Genomic DNA, 16,299 nt, shown 5'->3' on the forward strand with positions numbered 1-16,299 from the left:
CACTGGATTACAACTTTTCCAAATGGAGGCCCACCCCCCCGGTTTCTCAGCACCTCTCCTCCCCCCCATCTATGACATGGTTTTGAATTTGGAGTGGGACTGTATTTAAGGGGGCTCTATCAGCCATTGGTGTGTGTGGCAATGTGGCAGGAGGTGGCTTCAGGGTCTCAAGAGAGAAGGATCTGAGCGGATATAGATTTGGATGGAAGGTCGTCAGAGGCCCCAGAGGGGAAAAAAACGAAGAATGAGGTCTACAGATTAAAGCAGCTGTTTGACTTCTAACAGCAGGCCCTTCTCTACGCCTTGATGGTCCCAGACCTCTCCCCTCTCCCGCCCGTGGCCCCTGAGGAGTTAAACCCAAGCCACTGCCTTCCTGCCCAGTGAGCCAGGTGATGGGATTGCAGTTAATGGCAATTTGAACAAGTCTGGTCAACTAGAAATACATAAGGAGATTGAAACATGAAAATGCCCTAGAAATTTATACAATTGATATATTGTCGCTCAGCCAGCTGTTAACTCCATGGTATGAAAGATGGCAGAAATAATTTGTAACCGGCCTCACATTTGTTTGCTGAACCTTTGCAAAGGAGGACATGGAGGAGTCAGCTGTGTCACCAGGAGCACCTCCCTCCACCCCCACTTCCAGCCCCCATCAGGCCCCCAGAGCAGCCTCACCCAGGAGCACCTCCACCTCTTCCCCCAGCCCCCATGAGGCCCCCAGAGCAGCCCCACCCAGGAGCACCTCCACCTCCATCCCCAGCCCCCATCGGGCCCCATTTGGGGCCTGTAATTTTTCTTTCTTTCTTTTTCTTTTAAAGATTTTATTTATTCATGAGAGACACACAGAGAGAGGCAGAGACACAGAGACAGACAGAGAGAGGCAGAGACACAGGCGGAGGGAGAAGCAGGCTCCATGCAGGGAGCCCAACGTGGGACTCGTGGGACTCGATCAGGGCCTGTAATTCTCTAAACCTCATCCCCCATGGCAGGGGCAGCACAGGGCTGCCATTCCCATGTGGCAGGTGACGCTGAGGCTTCTTCAGCTCTCGGGCTTAGAGAAACCGGCACCGCACAGCACTGAGCTCCTGCTCCACCTCCATCCTACCCCCCACCCCCAGCATCCCGTGTACCCCGGTCCCCTGCGTCAAACCCACCAAGTCTGTCTCCTGTCTTCTGGCGGGGAGGGAAGGCCTGGCCTGGCAGCGGGTGGGTGTGGGTCTCTTTCCTGCCTCCCCACCGGCAGCCAGTGGACCTGCTGTTTCTGGCGTCAGTCCTGGGTGCGGGAGGCCGGCAGAGCAGCCCTTACTTGGGGCCCCAGAAGGAGCTTGGCAGTCAGAGCCCAGGTATGACCAGGCGGGGCTTTTAAGCTCTCTGGTCTTCAGTTTTCACATCTACACATGATATGTGTTCAAAACTTCCCCCCAACTAGTAGGGCTGTTGGTAGGAGTAAAGGGATGAGGGTGGGAAGCCCCTGCACAGGGCCTGGCCTGCACCAGGTGTTCACGGAATACTCACTCCATTCTCCCAAAATGCTGCCCCTGCTCCCAGCCAGAGGGGCTTGCGGTTCAGATCGAGTCTTCCAGGACCCACTTCTGTCCAGGAGAGCGGGGCCCCGGGCTCCTCCTTCCTGGGGGCAGGCTCGTGCTGCCTCTTGTGCCCCTGGAGCCGTGAATGTGCACAGCCAGGGCTGCCTCTGACCCTTGTGTACAGCTCTGGAGCATTGCTTCTGCCCCAAAACACCTGTCACACCACCTCCAACCCTGTGGGTCTCCCAGGGGTGTAGGAATCCCGGCCACGTGGGTGACCCTCCGTGTTCTTCTTTGAAGTCTCCGTCGACAAATGTGAGGTTGGTTGCAAATTATTTCCACCTCCCTGTGCCTCTCTCTGGTTGCTCTTCCTGGGTCTCCATTTCTAACACCGTCCACAGAGGGGCCAGAGCTCGGTCCAGACCCCGTCCCACCGGCTCACCCCATTCCCGATCTCGGCTGGCCCACCACCACAGGCCTCCAACGTGTGAGGACAAGCACTCCCCCCATCCACGTGTGTCCTGTCCTCTGCAGCAGCACGTGGTAAGTGCCATCCTGCACCACCTCCCCCCCCCCCGCCCCCAACCGCCCCGTGACATCTCTTACAGTGGTGGTTCTCGCACTTGGCTGTGCATTGGAATCACCTGGGAAGAGTCTAAAAACTACTGATGCCTGGATCCACCACAGGCCAACGGAATCCGAATTTCTGGGAAGGAGGCCTGGGCATTGGTATTTTCTAAAAGTTTCTCCTTAGGATTCTAAGAAGCAGCCAGCGCTGAGAACCAGGGCCTCTCCCCATCCACATTTCCCGGGAGCTACTTGCGATTTCCATAGGATTCAGTTTTCTGACCTCTCATTATTCTAGCCTCGGTCCACTTCTCATCACTAGCCAATGTCCCTTGGGAAACACGACTTCCTATACTCAACTAGACCATCCAGGGCAAGGCCAAGACCTCCTTTGCTCATGATATTGTATCTCTATCAGTATGACCCTAAATCAAAGACGTCCTTTCTGTCTACCTCCCACTCTATGGCTTATTTAGGCTCACCCAGCCTCTTCCCTTTAACAGCTCTTCCACTTTTCTACTCTCCTTCTACCAACATAAGAATTCCTGTCCAAGTAGAGTGAAAAGTTGATGGCACAAATACACGCGATCAATTCCAGGGAAACCTTCCAGGACTTGACGCAACCTTCTGCAGGGTTCAGAGTGATTATTAGGTCTCCTGTTTCAACAGGTGCGTCCCGAGGTTAGCTCTATCCATCGCTTCTGATTTGGGATGCACAGAACAGGTATCTAACTCCCATACATTCGATATCTGCTCTTAAACTTAAATAACAGATTCCATTAAAAGAGCATTAGCATGGCAGTCCCGTAATTAATCTTCTCCGGAGAACTAATAGTTCAGAAGGCACGCAGTGGAGCAAGGGCATCATACATCACTAAGCTCATTTATCCTAATTGATTTATCTAAGAATTGCTGGGGCAGCCAACCTTGTGCCCGATGACCCGTGCTGGGGGCCCCGTGGGCGCCTGGGGTTGGGGGGAACGGAGGAGTGTGCATGCAGCTAAGGCTGGCAGGGGCTGGCTTTACCCTGATCACAAGGCGGCAAACAACATAATGGGCCAGCCTCAGAGGCAGGCCGGCCCGGGAAGCTTTTAGAGTCTCTCAGCAGCCCTTGCCGTGCACCCAGATTACACACGGAGCTATTTCACATCATTAAACCCCCCAATTTTGTTCCTGAGTGCTGTACGCTCTCTGCATCAGGCTGGCTTCAAAGTAACTGCTTTGCCAAAGCAGGTGTAGCCACTGCGGCAGGCTGACCCCGGGGCACAGGGACACATTTGCTGGCTGTTTGTTTGCTCGCTGGCCTCCTGGCACTGGAGCTGGGAATGATGTGCCGGGGACCTGTATCTGCTCAGCCTGCCTGTTTAGGTTCCTGCTGCCGTTGGTGCAGGGGGCTAGGGAGTGGGCATCGCTGAGGCTCCCAGAGCTGCCGGGGGCCACTGTAGTAATGATCTCCCTGCCCTCCTCATCCCCTCCAGCCTCAAACCCATAACTCCTCAGGCTGACCAACAGTAGGTGGGCAGTGGGAATGATCGCTTAGTACAGAACAAGCCTGAGCTCTGGATGATCCTGTATCTATTTTCCTTAAGAGGCAGGAAACAGGGATCCCTGGGTGGCGCAGCGGTTTGGCGCCTGCCTTTGGCTCAGGGCGTGGTCCTGGAGACCCGGGATCGAATCCCACATCGGGCTCCCGGTGCATGGAGCCTGCTTCTCCCTCTGCCTGTGTCTCTGCCTCTCTCTCTCTCTCTCTCTCTGTGACTATCATAAATAAATAAAATAAATAAATAAATAGATATTTAAAAAAAAAAAAAAGAGGCAGGAAACAGGGATACCTGGGTGGCTCAGTGGTTTGGCACCTGCCTTCGGCCCAAGGCGTGATCCTGAAGACCCGGGATCAGGTCCCATGTCGGGCTCCCTGTATGGAGCCTGCTTCTCTCTCTGCCTGTGTCTCTGCCTCTTTCTCTGTGTCTCTCATGAATAAATAAATAAACTCTTTAAAAAAAAAAAGGCAGGAAACAGGGCCTCAACAAGCAGAACAGAGCCTAAGGAGACAGACCGCTGTGCCAGGTGACACCGTCTCTGGCCTCCTGGAGCTCTTCTGCATGGTGCTCCGTGCCAGTACCGACCCTTCCCCACATTCATCTGGTTTCCTCTCATAACCTTCTACCTGCAGCCCTTCTTGATGCCCAACCCACAGAGGGTATTTGCTTCTCCTTCTGTGTCCACTCCCCAGCTACCATCTGCATCCTGTTTTCCTTGCATCCAGACTGCAGCCCATCCTGATCTCCATTCTTTGCAGGCTCCATCCTTCTCAGCTTCTCCCTCTGCAGGCACAAGCTGGACAGGCCCCCAGACTGCAGTCCTCATTGCCAGCCCCTGTGTTATTGCCTTGGTTTATGCCACCTTCTGCATTGATTTCCTGGTTGTGTCTCCCAGGTCCTAGCTGGAGACAGAGTCCTGCCCTGCATACCAGCCCATCTGTCTGGAGCACGAATGCACCTAGTCCCCATCCAGTTTTGTCCTCTCCCTGGGTCTGAATCCTGTTCTCTGTACCCCTGGACAAACTTGACAGGCCACAGGAAGTCATGATGTTGCTATCCTCTGACCCATGTACCATTTTTGTATCATGCCCACTAGATACAACAGATCCTTGTATATTTGGCCAAAGTCACACCCTTGGAACCTGAAATTTCTGGGTTATGTTTTTGCCCCTTGCCCACTTTCCCTGCTACAGTCCTAACCTGCATGAAGGCTGCAGAAGGAGGGACATCTGTAGACTTAGTGGCTCATGCCTGTGTGATCTTGGGCAATTCCCTTTCTTTAAACTTTGGTTTCTTTATCTGTGAGATGAGAAGGTTGGAAATGGTGATTCCCAGGGGTTCTTTCACCTTTGAAATAAAATGGAAAACAAGAGACCCTGAAGACAAGGAGGGATTAATATGGTGGTCAAATCAAGCTGGGTCTACTCTCCCCTCTGCCTGGGGCTTCCAATCATGCAGAACCTGGCAGTGGATTTACAGAAGACTCTCAGCACAAGGGCCCTGGGCTCTCACCTTTGGAAAATGGTGCAATTTAATGGTAATGCAATTACAGATGTGCTGAGATTGAAACAGCCCATCTTATCTCAAACTCATCTTCCCCACCAAGTATCAGGGCAGGTGCTGATCCCTAATAGCTGCTGAAATGAATTCACCAGGCAGCTGGGGGCTCCTAGGGAGGAGATCTGTGTGCAGAGAAAGAGAGAATGGGAGGGGGATGAGAGATGGAGAGAGAGAGAGAGAGAGAGAGAGAGAGGGAGAGAAAAGAGGGAGGGAGCAAGGGAGTGAGGGAGAGAAACAACACACAAAGAAATGGGGAGATACAGAAGGGCGGACAGAGGCAAGGAAAGAGGGGGAAGAGGCAGGCAAAGGGAGAGCAAGAGACAAAGCAGGGAGAGAAGGGGGATCTTGGAAGAATCAGGGAGAGAAATAGAGAGGAAGGAAAAATAGTGAGAGAAGAAAAGAGAAGGAAAAAGAGAAAATGTAATGGAGAGAGACAAAGAGATGGAAAGGCTGGAAAAGACCATGAGAGAGACAGAAGCGGGAGAGGAGAAAGGGGAATAGAGAGATGGAACAGGCTGGGATTTCTGAGGAGAGAGGGAGGGAGATAAGAGAAGAGAGGGAGGCTGGAGGGAGGGAGAGAGAGATTGAGAGTGTCAAGGAGGAGGGTGGGGTGGAGTCAGGGGAAGAAGGAGAGAGACACAGGATGGGGAAGGAGCAAAGTGGGGGTGGTGATGATGAGACTAGAGAAATTGAGGGAGAGGAAGCTTGAGTAAAGGGCATAGAGATAGGCCTGTATTTCTAAAATATTAAGTTTCTCAGACCCACCAGAGGTTCCGTGTCATCCCAAAGAAGAACCCAGACAAGAAAGGAAAGGAGAGAAAAACCACGAAATGACTAGTAGGGATGAGCTCCTCAGGACGGAGGCAGCCGCCGGAGAGAGCGAGCACGAGAGAAGGCACTCGAGGATTGGATCCAGAATTAGAGAGAGGATTGGGAGCTCTGGAAAGAAGGAAAATGTAATGATCCAAGACCCTGGAATAGGCACAGCTCCCCAGACGACCCGCCAGGCCCTCTAGCCGGGGCTCATTTCCACTTGGTGGCAATTCTGGGGCAGCTGAGCTTCAGCACCGCGGACAGCTCCAGCTGCCCTGGGTTGGGGGGGTCAGGATCCACACACTGGGGGGGGTAGCCTGTACCCCCTCCCTCCTTGGCCCCTGGCTTCTCCTGGAAATGGCTCTTTGGGGCGGTTGGAATGCAGGCCTGTGAGCGGCTGAATAGATCAATTATTTTTCAGAACATGGTTTTGATCTCGATGTTACTTCGCTGGATCACTGAGTGGAAAGGGCTCGCAGAGAAAATGGCATTTTTTATAACCCTGGCAAAATGCGCCCGCGCTGATGAGATGAGCCACCCAGCGAGCGCGCGCGCGCACATATGATACATAACTAACCAGAAGCATAATCTTCTAAATTGAAAGCCATAATGTTTGCTGTTGGAGCTAAATATTAACAGGGCGTTGTCTCCCAATGACCCTCGGGAGGCAGCTGGCTTAGCGGGAGGCTGTCGTCATATTCAAGCAACTTGATTAAATTCCTTTCTGCCATCAGAATTAAGAAATGAATAGTTTTATGAGAGTCATGCCACAAAGGACAGGGAAATGGAATGCTCGGGAAAGAGGGTGGGGCCGGGTGCCCGACGGTACCTGCCTTCTACTTCTGGAGCCTTCCTGGGGCGGACTAAAGACTGCAGGCTGACTGCCTTCTGGGTGTGAGAGCTGCCCTGCCCTCCCCGCTGGCGTCTCTGCTGACCCAGCTTTGCAGTTTCCTCCACCCCTGCTCATCTGAGAGCGCAGTGGATACAAGCGACCTTCCCCCGGAGGACTTTCCATTATTCATATTGGAGGCAGGGAAGTGTAGAGGCTTCAATCATGGCCTCTGGAGCTAAACGACCGGGGTCCAAATCCCAGCTCTGCCACTCACTAGCTGTGGGATCTAGGACAAATCATGTAACCTTTCTGTGTTGAACATTTTTAGCTATAAAATGAATTTATTGGGGGCGTCTGGGTGGTTCAGTCCGTTGAGCATCCACCTCTTGATTTTGACTCAGGTTGTGATCTCAGGGTCATGGGATCAAGCCCCACACTGGGCTTCGAGGTCAGTGTGGAATCTGCTTCTCCCTCTTCCTCTCCTCCTCCCCCCCCCCCATAAGTGAATAAATAAAATTTTGAAAAATGAATTTATTGTGCTACCTACCCTCCAGGATTGTTGTAAGGATTTAATGAGTACTAAGATGCTTCAGAACAAGGCTTAGTACATAGTAGATACATACAAGCATTTGCTATTGTTATTTGATTTAGATTATTGAACTGCATAAAATTGTTATTTTGTAGATAAAATATCCAATATTGACAGCTAAATACGAAGTTTATACAGCAAGACTTTTTGTCTTCCATGGCCACTTGTTTTTGCCCCATGGCCCTGACAGCTTCTGCAACATTGCAAAGGTTCTATTACTTGAAGATATACTATCAAGGTGCTATTTTTGTACTCAGAAAAAGTACTTTTTTATTAGAAAAATACCAGTTAACCTCAGGCTCAGAAAATTTAATCTGTCTTTCTTCTGGGAGCAGGAATGTAAAGGGAATTACCTACCATTAACTGGCCACCTTACTAAGTAAGCATCGTGCACTGTGGTGACTGTATTGCATGTGTTACTTTTGTTTAATTGTCTCAATAATTCTGTGAGGTGGGCACTGGGACCTATTTTATAGATGAAGAAACTGAGGTTCAGGCAAGTCAAATGCTTTGTTGAAAACCACATGGCCAGGGGGGCAGAATGACAGTCCAGACCCATTGCATCACTCTGGATAGAGAGAGAGAGGGAGATGGAATGCATGTTTGATGAACCCTGGTTGACCTTATCCATCCTTTTCTTTGGATTTCTCCTTCTACTTTCCTCCCAGAAGATCCCTTATGTCTGTATCTCCAACACGGGCCTCTAACCTTTTCCCTTTTGTGAAGTGATGAAACTGTAAGATCAGTGAACATCCCCACTGCCTGTCTGGGAGAGCCCTTTAATCACCTGGTTTTAGGAAGAGCCATGTAGACATGGGTGGCCCAAAATTTCTGGGAGACCTGTTCCTGCAAATAAAGTCCTTTCCTTAGTAAATAGTTCAGAAAAAAAAGTGAGAGGGAGTGGGCATTAACAGAAATGGAATGAGTGGGCTGGTGAGAGGGGAACTTAGACACTATCCCCTGAAACATCATTTGTATTGGAAGACAGGTTCATGGGAGAATGGGAGGGAAGTAATGCAGGGAATCCTTTTTTTTTTCTTACATTGAGTCCATTTTTTAGTCCCAGAGAAAAGCAGGGAGAGGGCATTCTGTTCTGACATTGCATAGATCAAATGAGCCTGACCTAGGGAACTATCTCTAGAGGTTCTTAGGAGGGTGAAGAAGGACAAGTGCCCTAGACAACCTTGTGTGTGTGTGTGTGTGTGTGTGTGTGTGAGTGTGTGTGTGTGTGTGTGTGTCTGTGTGGTGCCTATGGGAGGGCTGGCTTCCAATTTAGAAGGAAGTTGAGCCCCACGTGTGCAGCTCCCAGCAGGAACTCAGCCCAGGAAGGCCTGACCCTAGCAAGGACTCTAGGGGCAGTTAGGGAATTAGATGTGTGAGGAGAAAGAGACAGGTGGTATCATTCATGTGCTCACATCATTAATGCTCATCACAACTCTGTAACATTGGTATTATTACCTCAACTATTCAGAAATAGCAAAAGTAGCAGTGAGGGTAGTCCTGGTAGCTGGAAAAGTAGCTATTGCAACTACTTACCTTGCACCCAAGATGCTTCTGCAAGCACTTGTAGACCCGAGGGGACGTGGCCATAGACTCATGTTCCCTTCCGCTCTGGTCCTGTAGAGCTGTCGCTGGGAAGTGCCACCTAGCCAGAGACTGTTTCTACTTCGAGTCCTTCTTACATCTCAATGGGGCCCACGGCTTAGTCTCAATAATGGAATGGGAGGGGAGACGATGCATGTTCGTTCCGGGACAACATGGATGAGAATCTGCTCTGTCTTCTCCAACCTCTCTTTCCTGTTGATTGGCTGGATGGGGAGGGCTCCATGGCTCTAGGTGAGGGCAAAGCCACCACATGGAAGTAGCCTGGACCCCCAAGTCATCATATGAAGGAAAGGCCACCAACCAAACATGAACAATCTTATTCAACTATTATAGAAATAAAAATACGCTTCTGTTGGGATAAACTTCTGAACTACCGGGGCCTATTTGTTACAGCAGCTACTGTTACTTTAACAAATATGTGTACATTACCTCGTTTAATCTTCAAAACCACCTACTGAAGGCAGGTATGAAGAACCCATCTTGAAGGTAAAGAAGTCTAAACTCGTAGGTTAAGTGATTTGTGCAAGGTTACCCAATTTCTAAGTGATTCAGCCAGGGTTCAAATCTAGATCTCCCTCCAGTTTTATAGTTTCTTCTTAAGGTGAGGAGAAAGTGCAGAAAGATCACGGGAACTGGGTAAGGAAGCCTGCCCGGGGCCAAAGAATTAGAACCAGTCTTGAGTGTGGATTTCGGAACAACTTTAGGACTAAGATAACGAATCAGAGAGAGAACCCTGTGGAGAACACACGCGTGCGTACGTCTAGGAAAAGGAGAAGCAGGGAAAAGAATGGCATTTTGGGGGACGCTGAACCCGAACGTCCTGCGCTGGGCAAAGGGGCCTCCACGAGGCTAAGGTGAGGACTTGCAACCAAGAGCATGAGTGGGAGCTGTCCCCTCCAGGGTCCTTCTTCTGAGACGTGGAAAACAAGACAAGAACAACCATCCTAATAGTTACAATAGGAGAGGTATCGGTAGAAGTAGGGGGAACTGGTACTTACACAGCCTTTACTACGTGCCGGGGACTCTTCCAAGCTTTACGTACATAAATTTAGTCCTGAAAGCAGCCTTACGAGGTAGGTGCTAAAACTATCCCCATTTACAGAGGAGGGAACTGAAACAGAGCTCTTCAGGCAGCTATTAGGAGAAGGAGCCGGGAGGTGAACCCAGGCAGTGACTCCACCCACAGTCCATGCTCTTCACCTCTGAGGACGGTGGAGCTGATGACTGCTTCCCGAGTGGGCCAGCGCCGTGGGAGATAGGAATCCACCTTGTCAGACCAACGAGAGGATGCCCAGTGCCTGTGCCCGGGCTTGGATAAAGCTGACCTCGGTGCCTGTGTAGACTTGCCTTTGAGCCTTCCAAGCTCTGGCTTAGTTTCCTTGAGCATTCATCTTGAAATTCTGGCTGAGTTCTTGTGGGGTCTCCATGGGGGCGAAGGCCATTTTTACTCTTCTTCCCCACCAGGAATGCAGGGAGGCCTTATGCGTTCCTCACCTGGGAATTACCCACTTTGTGGCAAAACCTGGCAAAACCAGCCTCCAGGATGACTTAGCCCAGCTCCTTGCCCACCTCTGGAGTGGCCTCACTGATCACCAGTGTGCTTGGGGAGTGCAAAATCACTTTAATATTGGCTAGAGACAAGCGTAATTAGGAAGGTAAATCTGCTGGGGAAAAAAAATCATATTATGCAAATGTGATTAGCAATGACTTTTGGGTTTTTGTTATCGGAGAGTTTCTCTTCCTTGGTGCAAATGTGGGGAGTTGGCTGCTGTGTTCGCTGGGATGATTCTTACCAGGTGCTCGGGAAATGAGAGCTCGAGAACACAGAAGTGGGGAGAGGGAGCTGCAGCCCTGGGGCAATCCGAAGGGGGTTCCTGTGTCAATCACCCTTGGGGAGTCTGTGGGTCCCCAGTCAGAGCCAATGCCTGTGGAGGAGCCCCAGAGAGCAGACCCTCACTGGTGATAAGGCCCTGACCCCCCAGGAGGGAGGAGCTTTGCTCCAGGATGGAGCAGGATGAGCTAGAGGTGTGGTCCTGGGTCGGCTGGTTCCGACCAGCAGGGCTGCCCCTATTAAGGGTGCTGGGACCACGATGGTCTGAGGGTGCTACCTCAGCTCAGCCTGCGTGCACCCCCAGGAGGTGCTCAGAGCCTGGGGCGGCTTCACGCCTGCAAGGGCCATGCAAATAGACTTAGAGCAGAAGTGTTTCTTCCCAGGATTGGAACACACAACATTTCTTCTAGATTCAAGTGTTCTCTGGGAATAGTCGCAGATTGTCTAGCTTTTGGAGCTTCTTTTATAAAGGCAGTAATGTCAAAAAAAAGAAAAAAAAAAGGAGGTACCTGCTTAGTGAGTACTTACTAAACATCAAGACCTGTGCCCGCCTAGTTTAATTTTTCTAATGATTATATGAGATGGGCACCGTTACATCATCTCTCTCTTTAGGTTAAGAAATAATATGAGATGATGGATGTCAACTTGCCGTGGTCCTCACGTAACCATACGTGTAAGTCACATCATGTCGCCGCGCTCGTTTTGCGGTGCTATGTGTTAGCCACAGCTCAGTAAGACGGGGGGAAGTCACGGGAAACAAGGAAGAGGAACCTGAAGCACAGAATGGTTAAGCAGTTTTCTCCGGGTCACCTCAGTCAATAGCGGAGTAGGATTTGAACTCAGGCTTAGCTTGATTGTGAGGTCTCCGCCGCCGACCCCAAGGCCCGAGGCATCCCATGAGTGAGCGGTAAGTACCTCTTCCTTGCGCTCGCATTCCTGTCCTGCCCATGCACACCCCTGACCATGCCCGAATGACCCCAGTGAGACTTCCAAAAGTTTCTGGAAGCTGGCAGGCCCTGCTCTACCCTGGGAGAGTGGCCCTGTCTCTACTCCTGGGGCTCCTCTACTCTGATCACAGCCCACTTTGTCCCGACATTTGGGTCTGGAGTGGATTAGGGGCCCTTGTGGGTCCCCTTATTGCTCGCCCTCCAGCCCAACAGCTTCTAGATTTCTGGGAACTCACTATCTCTTTATGTACCCCCGTTTCTCTCCCATCCTTTTGGAGACTGGGGGTCCTCCCGTGGGACTCCCTCCCCCACCTCTGAAGGGACCACGAAGCCTCAGAGAAGTGCTCAGAGGACTGACTCCTGCACCAGGTGTGCTGCGGCTGGCCGGGCGTCGAGAAGCCGGCCTCTCAGGGCCTCTCGGGGCCAGGGCTGTTGCCCCGGGGTGCAGAAGGCCAGTGCTCCACCCAGCCCAGGCTCCCAGGTCTGTGCAGCCTCCCTCGGTCCTCTCTGGCCAGTAAGCCAGGCGCACACGCTTCTCAGACTTTCAGTTCCAACAACCACTGACTGGGTCATCCTTGTCCCCAGAGCATCTTCAGACCTGCCCCATGCAGAGTTGGCCTCCTCTTGCCCACAGACCTGGGCAGTGACAGCGCCGCAAACGGCATCCACGGCCCCTTTCTGTCCCTCACTGCCTCATCAAGCGGATGCCAAGTCTCTCCAATGCATGCGTGGCCTCCCCCTCCATCCGCGCTCCTTGCACTAGCTCTCCACCTCTCTCCTGTGTTCTTGCAAAGACCCCCAGTTATTGGTTTACACGCCTGTCTGCCAATTGGCCAACAGCCCCTGCGGGGCAGGAAGACAGGCTTGTTTATTGCTGAATCCCCAGCCCAGCAGAGGGCCCAGCACATAGTAGGTGCTCGATTAGTGTTGGGTGAATTGAATTTCCCCAGAACTCATGGGATTGATTCAATTTGGAAACAACACTGCATCCGTAGAATTGATTCTTGCATCCCCGGGGGGGGTGTGATGATACAATTCACCTCTTCATTGGCTGCTCCTTTTTCTTTTTTTTTTTTTTTTGCAGGAAACAAAACTCCCACTTCTGGACAGAGCTGAGCTTGCAGACTGTGTGGGAGGGGCAGGAAGGCTTGAAGGGGGGTGGACCTTGCTTTTCCCAGGGAAAGGTGTGTGGCTGCCAAGGTACCCCATCACGTCACGGAGATGAAAAAGTGGGACATGCTATATCACTTTCCACAATTGAGCCAGAGGCTAAAAGTAGCCTTCCTTCCTCCTGGCTGACAAATGGGGGGAATAAATTACCCAGGCACTAAAAGTTGCATTAGGCAAATAAACATTTCGACAAGAATTATATGTGACATTCAAGAGAAAGCAAATAAACCCTAAGTTATGGGGACCTGTCAAAGCTCTAGGAAAATTAAGTAACTAAAAATCGTTAGAAGCTCTTAAACCTTCCCTGCTCCTGCCCCTGCTGCAGGGGCTCAGAGCAACACCATGAGTCCCCTGTCGGGCGCCTCCTGAGAAATTCCCGGGTTCCTGGGACCTCAGGTCTGGAGCAACCCCCGGGAGCCTGCGGACCAGGGTTTTTAAACACCGTTCCATGGAACCGTAGGGTCCTGCGGAAGCCCCACAGCCCAGCAGCCTGGGCTCCCCCTCCTCTGCCTCCAGAAGCTTCTCTTCAATCTGGGTTATATTAAAGACAGATTCCAGGAAGCTCTCTTCTGGTAGAGGGTTCTGCTTCTGTGTGATTTGAAAGCCATTATGTGGGAGCAAACATACACCCGACACAGAAATCTCCTTCAGAGCCCTTCAGTCTGTCGTTGCTCAGCTGCTTCTGGGCGCCTCCGGCGACAGGGCGACGCGTTCCAAGATTTTTAGTCGGAGCCAGGTTTCCCCGCCTCCCTTGGCACGAAATTCCCATCCCAGGACTCTGGTGCTAGGGGCTTGAGTTCAGATCCAGGCTCTGCCACTCACTGGCTGCTGAATGCCAGGCGGCTACTGAAGTGCTCTGTGCCTCAGTTTCCCTATCTGGAAGAAGGAGATTGCGAGAGTTAGTTTCCTGCGGCTGCTGTAACAGATCACCTCCAACTCGGAGGCTTGACACGACACATGTTTGTTCTCTTATGGTTTTGGAGGTCAGAAATTTAAAGGAGGTTAAGGTTTAACTCCTTAAGGAGTTAAATTGTTTTTTTTTTTTAAAGATTTTATTTATTTATTCATGAGAGATGCAGAGAGAGGCAGAGACACAGGCAGAGGGAGAAGCAGACTCCATGCAGGGAGCCTGATGTGAGACTCGATCCCAGGACCCTGGATCCCAGGATCACACCCTGGGCCCAAAGCAGGCGCTCAACCACTGAGTCACCCAGATGCCCCTTAAGGAGTTAAATTAAATTAAAAGGTGTCAGGCCACGTCCCTTCAGGAGGCTCCAGGGAGAAGCCTTCCCTTTCTAGAGGCCACCTGTGTTCCTTGGCTCGTGGCCCCTCATTGTCACTGCACATCGCGCCAGTAGCCTCTTCCGTCACCCCATCTCCTCCTCTGCCCAGGCCCTCCTGCCTCTCTCTTATAAGGCCCATCCAGATAACAGGACAGCCTCCCCCGCTCAGGGCTCTTAACCTCATCACACCTGCAAAGTCCCTCATGCCATGGAAAGTGACAGATTCACAGGTTCCAGGGGGAGGACGTGGACCTCTTGGGGGGGCTGCTATCCTGCCCACCTCAGAGGACCGTGGTGAAGGTGCAGTGAGGAAGCTCACTGGAGCCCGGCACACAGATGGAGCTCAGCAAGTGGAAGTCAAAGATCCATCCCCTACGTGACTCACCTCCTCCTCCACGCCCTCCTGCAGCTCAAGGACAGAATATACCAGACCTTGGAGTTTAGGTGATGGGGATCTCGTAGCACCTGCTCAGGAGCTTGGACTTAGACCTGTGGCTGCAGGAAGCCCTGGGGGCTGTGAACCCTGGGGAGCGCCACGTCGCATATGCTGTTTAGGAGGAACTTGCTGACCACAGTGTGGCTTGCAGGAGACAAAGCAGGTGCCAGCGGGTTGGGATGGAGGCTGTGGCTTAGTCCAGGTGAGATGAACAGGACGGGACATGGGCCGGGAAGCAGTGGCTGGATTCAAGAACCATTTCAGAGGTGGAGGTGGGAGAACTTGATTGGTTGGGGGCATGGGGTAGGCAAGGGAAGGATCCAGGATGACGCCCAGCTTCTGGCTTTGGCCCCTGGGGACATGTTAGCATCATGGACCAAAGATGGGGAGCAGGGAGGAGGAGAGATTCCAGGGGGCGGGGAATGGTGAGCTCAGCTCAGGGCCTGCTGTGTTGGAAACACGAGGCAGGCAGGCGAGTCACCCAGGGGAGTGCACCCAGGGCAGGCACCCGAAGGGGAGTCAGATAGATGAGTCTGCAGCTTGGGGGCAAGAATGGGGGCAGCTTTTGAGAGCCAAGGTGGGACCCAGCGGCCTGCCAGTGGGCCAGAGCCCCGCAGAGTGGGAAGGGGAGGCGTGGAGGATGGACACCAGGAATCCCCAGTGCTCACGGGCCCAAAGGAGAGTGGGCAAGGACAGAGGAGCCTCAGGCACGATGAGGGAGGCCCAAGGAAGCAGCCCCTATGTTCATCCTCATGTAGATGGGCCTGCTGGGGGACTGTCATCTACCCCCATCCACCTGGGGCCGCTTGGAGGTGACACTGGACATCCCTCCCATTTGCAGGGACCTTATGGGTTTAATCAACAATGTCACACGGTCTTGTTTAATCTGTAAAACCAACCGGCTCTTGGTGGGGGGGGAGGGCGTGGATTCTTTCCACTATAAAGATGAAGATGTTGAGGCTTCATGAGGCCCAGAGACTTGCCTGAGGCCCATAGCTAGTTGAGGCCACATCTCCTCGCTGCTGTGAGATCCAAAGCCTTTGCACACACCCCGTGCACGTGGACACGACAGGCCTGCCCAGCGCCAGGCCTTCTTCAGCTACGTTTTGAGTGAGGCAAGGCTTAGCTTTGTGCCCAGACTACAAACGCAGGTCCTGGTGTTGGGCATCCCTTGGGAATTTGGGTAACAGGTGGAAGTGTGCAGGGGTGGGGGGGCCTGGATGTGTTGGGAACCTGGAGGGTTACAGGGATGGGGAAAGAACGGCAGATCTAAGACCCTTTCTTTCCCTTTTCCCTTTCTTTTCTCAGAGGAAAGGAAAGCCCCAGCTCCTCAGGCTCAGACGTCTCCTCGAGGTCCCACCCAGGAGGGGCTGACAGTGAAGAACATCTTGGGAAGCTCAGGGTGGGATCTCAAGGCAGGGGACCTAGACAGGGTTGGCCTGCAGACAGCGAACGTCACAGCCACGTGTGCCAGGCTCTGTTCTGAGTGCTTACCTTAGAGCAGCTCATCCAATCCTCCTAACGGCCCCAGAAAGGAGGCACCACTGCTATATCCCAATATTACATGGGGTACAGGGGTACCAGTCGCCGGGCCACCTC

This window comes from Canis lupus, chromosome 15, assembly GCF_003254725.2.
Source record: "Canis lupus dingo isolate Sandy chromosome 15, ASM325472v2, whole genome shotgun sequence".
In the NCBI taxonomy this organism is placed as follows: domain Eukaryota; kingdom Metazoa; phylum Chordata; class Mammalia; order Carnivora; family Canidae; genus Canis; species Canis lupus.